We start from the raw sequence: 15,718 nt of genomic DNA on the forward strand, positions 1-15,718 counted from the left end.
GACCAAAAGAATCAGCTAGCCTGTCACCTCCCACTACCCCAAGCTGGTTTACATAATGGCTCCAATACAAGAACTTCTGCCCTCTAAGGAGTGGGTCATGGTGTGTGTGTACATGTGTGTGAATTCATGGTTCTGTTCTATGACCACCAAAATTTTAAATCGGTTGTGCTGTTTCTTGGCATTCAATACCCTCAGACAAGACACTAGATGTAGTCCACAACACTAGATAAACCATGGTGACAGACCATCATAGGGCCATGCTGAGTGTTTCCCTAAACAATAATCAAATCTGATCAATTCTATTTCAGTAGAACTCAAAATACTAACAAACACCTTAGAAAGGATGCAGGAAAGAATAAATAAACCCGGGACCTACCTTGTTTACAATTCCCACAGACAGATGAAATTCAATTCCATGCCAACCATACCCTTCGATCACTAAAACACAAACAGAAAAATAAAAGTTCATGCAATATAAGCAGTTCTTCCAGTTCCTACAGCATATTTGGTTTCAGTGGTAAGAAGCTGTTTCTTATCTGCTTTCTATCCTCTCCACGACCACAACAGTAGCTGAGTGTCACTGGCAAAAAGGCCCAGATATGTGGAGTTAAATAACAGGTAACACTGATTGAATAACTTACTATATGCTAGGCACTGTTCTAAGTGCTTAAATGTACTAACTAATTTAATCCTCACAACAACCCTATGAGATACTCTTATTAACTCATTTTACATCCAAATGACAACTGGCCTATACCTCTGAAAATCACTCTTACTTGTGTTAAGAAATGCCTCTTAAATAAATGTAGGCAATCTCAACCACGGTGGCTGGGCTGTCTCAATGGTTGATATCTATATATGTTCCATATTCATCCACTCATTATACATTTCTTAAGTCCCCATGGTGGGCTGAGCACTATAGTAGATGCTAACCATGATTTATTCTCTGCCCTTTAGGAGTTGAGAAACTAGTTGGGGAGATCAGACTAAATCCAAGAAATGGTTCAAGAAATGGAATGCCCTATTATGAGGTACACTCTCTTTGTGCAATCATTCAGTAAAAAAATGAATAACCTTTGGGAAAAGGAAAGGAAAGCTTTACAGAAGAGGTGCCTTAAAGCTGGACCTTTAAAAAAATAATAAAATTGGCAAAGAGAGGAGAAAGGTTCTTCAGGAAAGGAAACGAGAACAAAAACATGGTGGCGGGGACAGACAGACTCTATCTGAGGTCCTTCATAATCTGATCCCATCCAGTCTGACTACCCTTTGCCTTGGCCGCTGACCTCCCTCCCCATCCCCGCTAGCCACACCAGACTTCTTCATTCTAGGATACACAATCTTTGATAGCTCCTTTGTTTCTCCTACTGCCTTGAATGTTTTCCCCACCTTTTCCCTGGTGGGTAACATTAACTAGTCCTAGTATACAGTAGGCACTCAATAAGATATAGCCATTATTGTAAATAATATTGTTTAAGATGCAAATAAAACACTTTTCTATAACCTCTTCCAATTCTCCAGAGTTAATCTACTGGCCTCTCTGCCACACCTACATGGCATTTGTCCATTTTTCCATTACAATGATAAAACATTCTACTGTCCCCAGGTTTCCTTTTTTTTTCTCTTACTTGTCTGAACAGGTAACATCTTTTCTACAACTCTATATACTCCAAGACCTAGCACAGTGTCTGGCATGTAATAGGTGCCCATTATATGCACTTGTTGACTGAAGGCCCGACTGACTCAAATTTACAAAATGAATAACGATAGAATTCTAAAAAGTGAGCCCATTTAGTACACTTAAACAATTCAGTTTATCAAAAATCTAATGCACTTTTACATCTTCATGAATATGTCTGCTACATAATTACACCAACAATTCATGCACAAAAAAGTCAAAGTGGATTCACCAAACACTAGCAGCTGACTAGTTTTTGCTTGATGACAAAATGAGGTCCTCATCCATGTCAATAGACACAGGAGAAATTAACTGAATTGACTGTTTAGATATTATGGCTGGTGACCTTTCTCAGTGAACGGATGCCACAACTTTGTAGGCAGTATGTATGTTTAAATAGGTATTTATACTGGCTTTAGTCACCCGCGGTAGAGGTTACAAATTTAGAAGTCCAATCATAAATCCAACGTTTATTTATAGAAACATTCCATATGGTAAGAGTTTAAAAAGGAAAACAGCAGCCATTTTCTTTGCCGAAAACAAAAGGTAGCAGAGCACCGAAGGACCAGACCTCCTCTTTTTTTTTTTTTTTGGCGGTATGCGGGCCTCTCACTGTTGTGGCCTCTCCCGTTGCGGAGCACAGGCTCCGGACGCGCAGGCTCAGCGGCCATGGCTCACGGGCCCAGCCGCTCCGCGGCATGCGGGATCCTCCCGGACTGGGGCACGAACCCGTGTCCCCTGCATCGGCAGGCGGACTCTCAACCACTGCGCCACCAGGGAAGCCCCAGACCTTCTCTTAACTCTGCTCTCGTCACTGCTTAAAGCAGAGGAAGAAATGTGCAGGGCAAGCAGGAGCCTCGCTGAAAATCAGTCACCCACAGCAACCGGCCTTTTGAATGTCTATGCTATTCAAGGCTTAAGTATTAATTTTATACATATCCGTGTTCACTGAAAGCACAATTTTTGGCTTGGAACTTAAAAAAAGTGTTCTAATGCGCTAGTTTGTCCAATATTAATCGAGTCTGCCAGGTTTGAACATGCCAAGCTTAAAATACTCTCTAGATTGTTATGCAAAGGTATGAGCTCAATCCTTTATTCTCAGGAAAAGGAACTTAGGGAGAATGACTAAAGCAACAGTATTTCAATGAAAGCCATAACAGAAAAAGTCAACTAAATAGTGATGAGTTACTATTTTTAAATATCTGAATAGAAATAAGATATAAGCTAATGACAGATTTCTTACAATTATTAATCTCACCTAAAATGAGATCCTGGGGTTTTAGTTCCAAGGTGTCAGAGAATGTATTTTGAAACTGATTTCTACATGAGATCATCTCATAAAAAGGTGGTTTTAGTCATCCACTGACTAAGCCCCTTCAGAATCGAAGTCTAACTTACTTTATATTGAAATAAATTATATTTTTTATATGAACAGTATTATTAGCAAAGTTTTTTTAATCTTTTACTTTATCAGCTTTAGAAAAATGCTAATAAAACCTGGAAAGACTACATTTTTATAAATAAACCTCAGAAGCTCACACATCCAGTCCCTTCGATTTCAGTTACAGAACCAGAGCAGAAGGGGTTCAATGACTTGATAACAGGAAGACTGGGACCAGAATCTGATTACCAGTCCAAATTATTTATTCTACTACATATTACTAAACACACTGTTTTATTAAGACAGAAAATGTTTTGGAAATTACAACAGAAGAAAAGTTTAAATACCTGCATTCATTCCCTGAGAAGAATTTAAAAATTAGATGTGTGCCCTGAAGATTTGGAAATGCTGACCCTTAAAAACTTAGGCAGTAGAAGACTATAGCAGTTATTTTCAATGCTTTGGCTCAATAACCTGTAGAATCTTTGCTAGAAGTTTAGCTTTAAAAGGTTTTTCTTACATCCCTAAGGATATGGGAATAATTTTTACAATCTAAGATGACATTATCCTTACCTTCTAAAATATAAACTTCACACACACACACACAAAAAAGCAATTTCAGGACTTCCCTGGAGGCACAGTGGTTAAGACTCAGAGCTCCCAATGCAGGGGGCCCGGGTCCAATCCCTGGTCAGAGAACTAAATCCCACGTGTATGCTGCAACTAAGAGTTTGCATGCCACAACTAAGGAGCCCGCCTGCCGCAACTAAGGAGCCCACCTGCCACAACTAAGGGGCCCATGTGCCACAACTAAGGAGCCCGCCTGCTGCAACTAAGGAGCCCACCTGCCACAACTAAGACCCGATGCAAACAAATAAATAAATAAATGATAGGGCTTCCCTGGTGGCACAGTGGATAGGAATCCGCCTGCCAATGCAGGGGACACCGGTTTGAGCCCTGGTCCGGGAAGATCCCACATGCCGTGGAGTAACTAAGCCCATGCGTCACAACTACTGAGCCTGCACTCTAGAGCCCATGAACCACAACTACTGAAGCGTGCACGCTTAAGAGCCTGTGCTCTGCAACAAGAGAAGCCACCACAATGAGAAGTCTGCACACCACAACAAAGAGTAGCCCCCGCTCACCACAACTAGAGAAAGTCCGCGCACAGCAACAAAGACGCAACGCAGCCAAAAATAAATAAAATAAATTTATTTTTTTAAATTAAAATAAATGATAAAAATCAAAAGAGAAATTAGAAAATATTAAAAAAGCAATTTCATAGAATTCAGAGTCTTCTTTCAAACAAATATTTCTTCTAAACGAATTCTACTGTCTCATTTTAATTTGCAGGGAAGAGATGCAAAAAATAAAAGGAAAGTAACAAAAAAATAAAATGGAAGGGAAAAAAGGAAAAGGAGGAAAGAGGAAAGAAAAATCAATACAAAGGTTTGACTGTGATATCAAAAAAGGAGGAGAAAAACAATTCCCAATTAAATAAATGAACTGTGGTTTTTAAGCAATCAGCCTCTAAAAGGTATGGTTACATATCTCCTCAAACTGAACACCTAAAAAAAATACCTTAACCTCATTTTGCCTGATTCCTCTATTTGCTCTTTCTTCCACTTCCAAAGATAGAGTATTAAGTGGAGTGGGCCTCCTGGAATAAGTAAGGGAGTCAGAAATGTCGGTCCATGCAGCCCCCGCGAAGTGCTGGTACTGGCTGGAGTTACTAGAGTCTCAAAAGGGGAGTCGAGAAAGACCGCTGCATTCCCAGAGTGTGTCTATAACCTCCTCTAGAAGAGACTAGAAACCTGCTGCCTTTCACATGCACCAAAAGCCCTTCCTTTCCTACTATCAATTTAACTTGGATACAAAAATTACAGTTAATATAACAATTAATTAAGGTGACAAGTGGAAAAAGGAAGCAATACCATAGGTACTATATATACATATATATTATAGAGGGAGGGAGGGAGGGAGGGAATAAGTAAGACCTGGCTGGTCAACCCAGCTGCAGCATTCAGCATTCAACCTAACATACGCTTGGTAAGGCACTAGAACACAGACAATACTTTACAAGTAAAAAACTAAAATCTCAAACCCTCCACTCATAAGAAGAGTTTCCAAGTCTATCAAAGCTCCCAGTTTCACCTTCCGCTGCCGTCACCCCATAACAGGCAATGGAAGCATCTCCTATTCCACTGTGTATTAAGACTCAGATGTAGCTCCGGATGGGCAGATATAGCTATCACGTTTTGAAACTGCAAAGCAAAATCCAGGTGTTTGAACATCTGTTCTCTTATGTGACTCTCCTAATACTGTAAGGTGGTATTGGTGGAGAGTAAACCGCAGCAAAGCCCCTATTATGAGTGGATTCACAAAGGAGTCCATCTATCAGTGTTCTAATTATGTTTAGACCTCAAAGCTGACTCAGACACCTCCGCAGCAAGTCTTAAATAAACATGTACATTCTTATTTTCTTAAACAGAATAAAATCAATAATTTTTTTATTATTCCTTGCTTTTTTCCCATAATAAATTTTAATTTTTCAAAATAGGTAATACGTAACTATGGTTTAAAAAAACCTAACAGTACAATGAGCATATAGTGAAAAGTAGGTCTCTTTCCCACCCAGTCCCCTAGTACTTCTTTCCAGAAAGGATTTCAAGTTTCTTGTAAGTTAACATTTTCTTAATGACTGAATCGCTCTCCTGTGCTTACAAATGTGGCTGCAGCTGAATGACTTGGCTGGTTATCACACTACCGGAGAGAGCACATCTCCACCATCACTGAAATGGAGCATCTGAGCGGGAGGGACCAGCCTTCAGTGTGGCATGGCACATTTGTGCCCTCCCCGTACACACTCCCACTCACATGCATGCACATGAGGAGAGGGTTCTTTTGTGTATAGGTGTGGTAAAATATACATGACGTAAGATTTACCATTCTAACCATTTTTAACTGTAAAATTCAGTGGCATTAAATATATTCACAATGTTGTGGAACCATCACAACTATCCACCTCCAAAACTTTTTCTTCATCCCAAACAGGAACTCTGTACTCATTAGACAGTAACTCCCCATTTCCCCTCCCTCTAGCCCCCAGTAACACTATTCTACTTTCTGTCTTTATGAATTTACCTATTCAAGGTACTTCATATGAGTGGAATCATACAATTTTTGTCCTTTTGTGCCTGGCTTCTTTCACTTAGCATAATGTCTTCAAGGTTCCCATGTTGTAGATTGTTTCAGAATTTCCTTCTTTTTTAAGGCAGATTAATATCCTATCGTATGTACATAACACATTTTGTTTATCCATTCATCAGTGGAGGGACATTTGGGTTGTTTCCATCTTTTAACTATTATGAACAATGTTGCCGTGAATGTTGGTATACAAGTATCTGTTTAGGTCCCTTCTTTCAATTATTTTGGATATTTGCTTAGAAGTAGAACTGCTGTACCTATGGCAGTTCTGTGCTTAACTTTAAAAAAAATAATATATTTATTTATTTATTTTTGGCTGCACTGGGTCTTCGTTGCTGCACGCGGGCTTTCTCTAGTTGCGGCGAGCGGGGGCTACTCTTCTTTGCGGTGCGCAGGTTTCTCACTGCGATGGCTTCTCTTGTTGCGGAGCATGGGCTCTAGGCACACGGGCTTCAGTAGTTGTTGCATGCAGGCTCTGGAGTGCAAACTCAGTCGCTGTGGCATACAGGCTAAGTTGCTGTGTGGCATGTGGGATATTCCCGGACCAGGGATCGAACCCATGTCCCCTGCACTGGCGGGCGGATTCCTAACCACTGCGCCACCAAGGAGGGCCCCCTGTGTTTAACTTTTTGAGGAACCACAAAACTGTTTTCCACAGTGGCTGCACCATTTTACACCAGTGATACACAGGGTTCCAGTTTCTCCTCCTTGCAGTTTTTTGGTAATAGCCATCCTAATGGATGTGAAGTGATGGTATCTCATTGTGGTTTTCATTTGCATTCCAAGGAGAGGATTCTTCTGTCTATGGCTTCAAAACGTTTTGCATTTGAAGGTGTTCCTATGGCACTGGTCCATCTCCACCCCACAACAAGTGTCTTATCATCTGGCTCTTCATCATGGTTCTCAAGAGTCTGCCCCTCATTCAGTGCACTAGTCACTTCAAATCTTGCACACTGTGACTACCACCATACTCCATTCTGCCTCCTCTGCACATCTTAATATCCTTTCACCTATGCTTTTCGGCTTTCTTCTCAAAAAATGTTGATCTATTTATAACCAGACACTGCCAGTTTAATCAACACACTCCTTCAATTTCTGGAACAACTGACTATTCACAGCACTTTTGGTACTTCAAGTCTTCTCAGGAATTGTCAACAATGCTCAAAAGTTCTTTCTTGACTATCTGAGGCACTTGCTTTTCTTTTTCTTGGTTTTGCGTTCAGAACTCTTTTGGATGCTTGAAAATGACAGGAAGTTGATCTCTGGATAACCAAAGTTTTACCATAGGCATTTTCATGCTTATTTCTACCTGCATCTAAGCAGAGCTTGCAGATAAATAAAATAAATACATTAAACTTCTCAGTGCTCAAGAAGAACACAACAAAAATGACAAAATTTAAAATACTTTTGTTAGTATCCTACAATAAATTGCTATTTGTCAGCAGTGCCTATAACATGGTAGGCACTTGATAAATATTTGTTGAATGAATGGTTTAAGGAGATATAATATGGCAGCAGAGAATGTAGGCTTTGGAGTCAAATCTGGATTTGTATGTCAGCTCCTAACTTTATGAGCCATATGATCTAGGGATAAGTTGCTTAGCTTCTCTAAGGCTCAGAGACGCTAAAAAATAATAGATGGATAATACCACCTATCTTTCAGAATGACCATGAAGAGCTGTTATTGGTGGTGTATTCAAACATATAAACTGCTTTGTTGGTATCGGCTCTAGGTACTGCAAAAGCATGGATCTGAGTAAAAGAAACAGTTCAATAGCTCACAATTTGTTTATTTATTAGTGATTATTCGTTTATTTAGTGATGGCCTACTATGTGCCAGGCACTGTAGTTGCAAAAGACACATCAGTGATTTAGAAAGACATAGATCCTTGCTCTCATGGAGCTTATATTCTAATAGGGAGAGACAGATAATAAAATAATAAATATAATAAGTAAACTACAAAGATCTTAAAATGTAATGAATGCTTCAGGGAAGAAAAAGAAAAAGTAGATCAGAAAAAAGGGAATAAGAAGTGTTGGGGGAAGAGGACTTGCAATCTTTAAATAAGATGAGCAGAGTAGGCCTCATTGAGAAAGAGACACAAGCAAAGATTCGACAGTCTTGAGAGATTCAGCCATGCAGATATCTTAGAGGAAGAGCATTCCAGAAAGAGGTAACAGCCAATGCAAAGGCCCTAAGACAGAAGCAGGACTGTCGTGTTCAAGGAACGGCAAGAAAGATAGTGTGGCTGCAGCAGAGGGAGCAAGGGGGATATAGTTAAGTAAGGTCAGAGAGGTTACTAGAAGACCAGATAAGGTAAGGCCTCACAGGATTCTCTACTCGGAGTGGAACGGGGGGCCAATGCAGGGGAGCCACTGCTTTTTTTTTTTTTTTTTTAGTGGCTTAAAAGAAACAAAAATTTGTTATCTTACAGTTCTGAAGGGCAGAAGTCTGGCACAGGTCTCAATGGGCTAAAATCAAGGTGTTGGTAGGGATGAATTGTTTTCTGGAACTCTTGAGGAGAATCTGTTTCCTTGCCTTTTCCAGTTTCTAGAGGCTGCCTACATTCCTTGGCTTGGAGCCACTGCTTTTGAACAGAGGAGTGACATGATCTGACTTAGGTATAAAATGAATGGTTCAGGCTGCTGTGTTGAAAACAAAGGAAAGGGTAGAAGCTGGGAGGTCAGTTAGGAGGCACTACAATAATCCGGACAAGAGAGGACAGTGGCTTGGACCACAGCGGTAGCAGCAGAGAAGGTGAGAGGTGGCTGATTTTGGATATATTTTGAGGGTGGGCCCAGTAAGTTTTCATGGCAGACTGGATGTGGGGTATGAGAGAAAAATGAGAGTCCAAAGTTTTGATCAGAGCAACTAAAAATGTAGGACTGTCGTCAAATAAAACAGGGAAAGCTGTGGGTGGAAAAAATTAAGTTTAGAGAAGAAAATGAATAGTTCACTATTAGTTTTGTGTATGTTGTTTGAGATAGTTGGCCTTCCAACATTTCCAACAGGTAAACAGGGTCAGATTGATGAAATAATGGTTTTTAAAAGCATTTCCATTTCACTATCTTGTAATAGAAGATAAAGTATAGGTTAGTTTGGCCTAGATGTTACCATTTTATAACAAATTAATTTCAGCAGTTACAATATACACGAAAAAAATACTCATAGTCTGATGCTGTTTAATTCCCAATGACTGACTGTATCCTTTAAAGCTTGAAAATCAGGACTAAAATTCATTCCACCCCACAGTTATAGGTAGGGGGTCAAATCACAGTAAGTGAGGAGGAATAAGAAAATAATAATAATAAAATACAATGAGCTCTTGGCATCTGAATTCTTCAGCCAACACTGAGTTCTTCATCCTGATGGCAGCTGGAGGATTCCAGTGATCCTAACACGATCATCTTCAGTCTCACATACTCCTCTTGTTCTAAACACAAATTTTTCTCTCCTTCTGTTCCCTGGAAGGTCCCAAAAGAAGAGGACGGTCCAGAGCCTGAGAACAAATGCATCTATAGAGAACAATAAAGAGAGGAGCCTACACAGAACTAGTACCACACTCACATTCTGAGTCAAGGCCATGGGAGAAGTCGCAAAATCACATCATCTCAGGGCTGGAAAGGGATCATCATGTGTCAACAAATATTTTCCAAGTGACCATGTGCTAGATGCTAAGGATACACAGATGACTATGACAAAATCCCTATTCAAGGCATTGTATGCTAAGTACTTTACTAGAGGAATTAACTAAGGGTTATGGGAGAACAAAGAATAAAAGAGCAGATTTTCAAAATAAATTGCCAAGAATTAACTTACGATCACCTCCTACCAATCTAACATACAGAAGACTCATATAGTGCTTCAGGCTAAGAAGAAAGCAAGGTTGTGGTCCTTGCAGGGCTGGGACTTGTAGCCTCTTAGAATCAGTCCTGTTCTCTTACATGGTTGATTAAAGAAAAGTAGTTAAACGCAGTTATGATCATTTACATCCCCCCCTCATCTCTTTTCCACCAAAAAAACTTGGAATCACAGGAAAACACTGTTCTAGTCCAACCATTCACTCAGTGCCAACCTCCAAATTTTTAAAAGGTAGTACTTAATCCTTTAAAATATTTGCTGAAAGAAAACAGTGCCTTCTCTTCCTGTCCTAAAGGAAATTTTATTTCACCTAGGCTATTTACAGAGATCTAAGTTACAACTTTAACTTCTAGAATAAATCTAACCATAACCACTTCCAAGCCACGTGTCTTTTCTGCTGGCCCAAGTTCTAACCCCTCCACGTCCCAAGGCTTAGGAGTCTTTCTAGTTCTGAGTCTTCCAGCACTCTTACTTTTCATTGTACCACCAATTGTGACTCTCAAGAATCCAGCCACAAAGTACTATGGGAAATTACTCTATTAATCCACAAACCATGTTTCATCTTCATTTTCCAGACGAAATCTCAAAGGCTTGTAATGCACAGTGTCAAAAGTATCATCTGTCTTTACACATGTCTAAAGGAAAAAACTTCTCTCTTACGAGTTTCCACTTATTGGTAATCTCTCTATATCCAATAGAAACATACTTTACCACGATAACATATTCCAGCAAACTAATGCTATCTCAGCAATTACAATTGAGTATATGCTGTCAATAGTGAGTCAGGCCTTGGGAGTGGTTTAGCACATGGAATTTTACCAGCTGGCATCTACAATTAGATTCAAGAAGGCAAATGGAATTTTTCTATCAGGTTTTTCCAAAAGTTAACTAGTTCTTAAACTGATTATACCCTTCTGAAGTATTTACAGATGAAATGATATAATGTCTGGGATTTGTTTTTAAATACTGAGGCGGGGGCTTCCCTGGTGGCGCAGTGGTTGAGAGTCCGCCTGCCGAGGCAGGGGACACGGGTTCGTGCCCTGGTCCGGGAAGATCCCACATGCCGCGGAGCGGCTAGGCCCGTGAGCCATGGCTGCTGAGCCTGCGCATCCGGAGCCTGTGCTCCACAACGGGAGAGGCCACAACAGTGAGAGGCCCGCGTACCACAAAAAAAAAAAAAAAAAAAAAATGCTGAGGCGGAAGAGGGGAGCAAGGTTAAACAAGATTGGTCATGTGTTGATAATTGTTGAAACTGGTGACAGGTCCATGGTGGTGGTTGATTTTATTAGTCTCTTTACTTTTACATGTGTTTGAAATAGTCCATTATAAAGATCTGGTTTTTTTTTAACTTATGTCATGATCTGGTGAACCTGAAAAACAAAGAACAAAGTGATTCTTGGAACCAATGAGCTCCATAATCTACCAGAATAAAAACTGTTCGTTTCTTAATATGTATCTCAAATTTAACACTTATTTCTCACTGAACAAATACTTATCAAGCACATCTAGCAGGTTCCAGGCACCAACCTGAGTTCTGAGGATACAACGATAAACTAAATTCTCTCTCCCTCAAAGAATCCAGTAGTAATCTGTTTTATGAAAGAGGCAAGCACACAGTGTCACAGACCAAACAAGAGGGAGATCTAATCCAACTCTAGCCAATTGGGAAAAGGTTCCAGGCACCATCTAAATTAATTCTGAAAGATTCAACCCAGAGAAACAAATCATTTCTTTTTTCCCATGCTGACCTTTATCATCTTAGAGACTGTCAGATCAAAAGGAAAATGCCTGTTCCTTTATGAACTAAAGTATCCATTTCCCTATATAGCAGAAATTATCAAACTGTCATTCATTCAACAAATATATATTAAAAACCTACCACGTGCCAGCATGTACTAGACAAAAAAAGATAAAACATGGTCCCTGCCCTCATGTGGTTTATAATCTCAGAGCACAGAAAGACAAAAACAAGTAAGTAATCAAGCCATCAAGCAGAAAACTAATTACAAACTTCCCCAAGTTACAAAGGAATCAAAGAAGGAACTTTATGAGCAGAAAGAATCTACTTTGTAAACATGGTGATAAGGAAAGCTGAACAACTATTATCATACCAAGGGATGATAATGTAACTGACTGAAGGGGGGAGGGACTAGGTGGTGAGGTCAGCATAGATAAAGCATGTGTGCAATGTAGGTCACGGGAAGAAATCTGGATTTTATTCTAAGTGTCATGGGAAATGGTTGGAGGTGAGGGTTTTAAGCAGAGAAGTGACATGATTCAGTTTATGTTTTTAAGATCATGCCTGCTACTCTGGAGAGAATGGATTGAAAGAGAATAATAATTTTTATCAAGAGGAATTTTAGATGAGTAAAACCAAAATTGATTTTGGCCAGTAAAAATCATGTCTGCGGGGCTTCCCTGGTGGCGCAGTGGTTGAGAGTCCGCCTGCCGATGCAGCGGACGCGGGTTCGTGCCCCGGTCTGGGAGGATCCCACATGCCGCAAAGCGACTGGGCCCGTGGGCCGTGTCTGCTGGGCCTGCGCGTCCGGAGCGCTCCGCAACAGGAGAGGCCACAACAGTGAGAGGCCCGCGTACCGCAAAAAAAAAAAAAAAAATCATGTCTGCATTCCATTACCAATCTAAAATCTTTTAAATTACCCTACTTAGTCCAGGCTTCACCTACAGTTTTTTTTGTTTTGTTTTGTTTTTAATGCTTACTACCAATGGGTGATGACCTCTGAGGAGCTCTCTGGGAAGCTGAAACAAGCCTAGATGCCTGGGGGTAAGCATTTTTCTCATTCTCCAATTGCCAAAGTCAGATTAATTTTCATTTACTCATCTCCTAATCCACAATCAGCTTCTTGACTGAAAGGCAAGGAGTAGGGACCTTCCTCAAGTTTTTCAGGTAACAATAAACTTTACTGAACATCTGATAAGGAATGTGATCGCACAACCTTTCTTATTGCCAGCTATGCCCCAGGTGGGAACTCTACTATGAAAGCAATTCTAATTTTCCTGTCCAAATTGGCTAGATCTCAGCAAGATGCCTAAAGCAAACCCATTTAATTCTGTTTTTAAAAAAGCTTTCTCATTCCAAAGTCTAAACAAGAATAAATTTCCTTTCTTAAAAAAAAAAATTATTTATTTATTTGGCTGCGCTGGGTCTTAGTTGCGGCACACGGGATCTTCAGTTGCAGCATGCAGGCTCTTAGCTGCATCATGCGGGATCTAGTTCCCTGACCAGGGATGGAACCCGGGCCCCCTGCACTGGGAGCATGGAGTCTTAACCGCTGGACCACCAGGAAAGTCCCAAGAATAAATTTCTAATGGCATTTATAGTTAATAAAGAAAAACAAATTCCATTGTCAAGCCCTGGGGCACGTGACTAAGCAATCCTGATAAAGGCACTAACAAACCAAGTTATGCTCAAAGAGATTTTACTCAGTTATTTGAAAAACAGAATGGAAAGAGGAGCAATAGGCAGTACCAACATCTGTGGGGCTACACCTACATTGCATCACTTAATCTTGATATTATTCCTACAAGAGAAATATATCCCCCCTTTTACTGATGAGGGCACAGGCCCAGAGAAGTTGATACTAGCTCAGGGTCACACAACCATTAAGTGGCTACCATGGCCCATACTCTTTCCACTAAATAAACGTTTAAATAGAGATCTAAATTACAGAAAGTCTTCCACATGACTAATGTACTGATAAATAAGTTTACACATATGTGTGTGTGTGTGTGTTTCATCTGGGAGTCTAACCACCAATTGTAATACTTCTTCAGTGGGGAAAGTGTTTAGGATTCCTACTTGGAGACAAACCACCAGAAAGCACCTCTGAAGAGACAAGGGAGTTTGGTGGCAAAAGCTATCCAGGTTATTTGCCCTTAATGAAGCCAAAGGAGCTTCTCCTTGAAGGCAGCCTATACTTTCTTGGGGCTAGCAGCAGTGACTCCCTAAGAAAAGCTTATAGATTCATGTACAAGGACCATTCCAGGACTGTCTTTAAGTGATTTAGGGTGGTGACACTGAGCAACATGTATGTGCAAAAACAACTATTCCATCAACAAATAAAACCAAATAAGACAGACTCCCCTGGTGGCACAGTGATTAAGAATCCGCCTGCCAATGCAGGGGACACGGGTTTGATCACTGGTCTGGGAAGATTCCACATGCTGCGGAGCAACTAAGCCCACGCACCACAACTACTGAGCCTGCAAGCCACAACTACTGAAGCCCGCACACCCAGAGCCCGTGCTCTGCAGCAAGAAAAGCCACTGCAATGAGAAGCCTGCGCTCCGCGACGAAGAGTAGCCCCCGCTCGCCGCAACTAGAGAAAGCCCGCGTGCAGCAACGAAGACCCAATGCAGCCAAAAATAAATAAATAAACAAACGACAGTGTGCACGAAAGCCCCTAACAGTGGCTAGCATAAAACAGGTAATAAAAGCAAGTTTCTTCCATTCTCTGCTCTGAGTTATTTGTACAAAAAAAACAAATAACTGCTGGACAGAGCCACAACATCTAACTTAGTTGGGAAAATTGATGAAATTCTCTTTCTGTCAAATCCAGCCAGACTGAGTTTAAATATCTGGGCCTATATTTGCTAAGAACATCAGGGACACAACCACCAACATTTTAGAAGTCAGAAGTCTTCTCTTAAGGGTTATTTTATTTCCTCCATCATTCAACAGCATAGCAAATGGACAAAAAGGTATCTTTAAAGCAAGTCTCCCCAAGAGCTGAGTGCAACACAGCTCAGCAAAACCACCAAACTATCACTGCAGTCTACGTTACAATCTGCACTCCTCCACTTCTATGATCACTAAGTGGTCGTACACAACCTGGCATATTAAACCATTACTAAATACTTCATATTCGGGCAAATTATTTTTCAACTATTTTAATGGTTTAACTTTTGAAATGGAATGATCTTTTCTATAAAGTATTCTTTTAAATTAATTCTAGGGCTTCCCTGGTGGCACAGTGGTTAAGAATCCGCCTGCCAATGCAGGGGACACGGGTTCGAGCCCTGGTCTGGGAAGATCCCACATGCCGCGGAGCAACTAAGCCCGTGCACCACAACTACTGAGCCTGCACTCTAGAGCCTGCGAGCCACAACTACTGAACCCCACGTGCCACTACTACTGAAGCCCGCAGGTCTAGAGCCCGTGCTCCACAACAAGAGAAGCCACCGCAATGAGAAGCCCACACACCTCAACGACGGGTAGCCGCCACTCGCTGCAACTAGAGAAAGCCCGCGTGCAGCAACGAAGACCCAATGCAGCCAAAAATAAAATAAAAATAAATAAATTAAAAAATACTAATTCTATCATTTAGATGCTCTGAGATTCAGACTCTGAGGTGAACAATCTCCTACTGTAATTCAAGTTGAGATAGTGTGAAATGGTGATGACTGACTGCTGGAGTGAACATAGTGACCAATGGAAGGATCAAATGAAAATCACAGAAGGGCCTTTTGGGATTAATGCTCTTACAGGGGAAAAGAACTCAGACTACAGAGGTTAGACAACTTGATCAATATTGCACCGCTTATGGGACTTCCCTGGTGGTCCGGTGGTTAAGAA

At 40.7% G+C, this 15,718-nt stretch overlaps 1 protein-coding gene across 2 annotated transcripts in view; it reads right to left on the minus strand.

Moving 5' to 3' along the window:
- The window catches only part of MRTFA (myocardin related transcription factor A), a 195,819-nt gene that overhangs the window by 164,299 nt on the left and 15,802 nt on the right, over positions 1–15,718 (minus strand). Inside the window, exon 2 of one of the 2 annotated variants that reach the window (XM_089920040.1) lies at positions 377–438. The gene's annotated coding sequence lies outside the window, so the exon portion shown is untranslated. Of the gene's footprint in view, positions 1–372; positions 439–15,718 lie in introns of both variants that reach the window. The other variant, XM_089920035.1, reaches the window with a different exon arrangement.

This window comes from Delphinapterus leucas, chromosome 11 (genome assembly GCF_059928025.1).
Source record: "Delphinapterus leucas isolate spDelLeu-1000000601 "Yukka" chromosome 11, BTC_Dleu_Yukka2, whole genome shotgun sequence".
Lineage (NCBI taxonomy): Eukaryota > Metazoa > Chordata > Mammalia > Artiodactyla > Monodontidae > Delphinapterus > Delphinapterus leucas.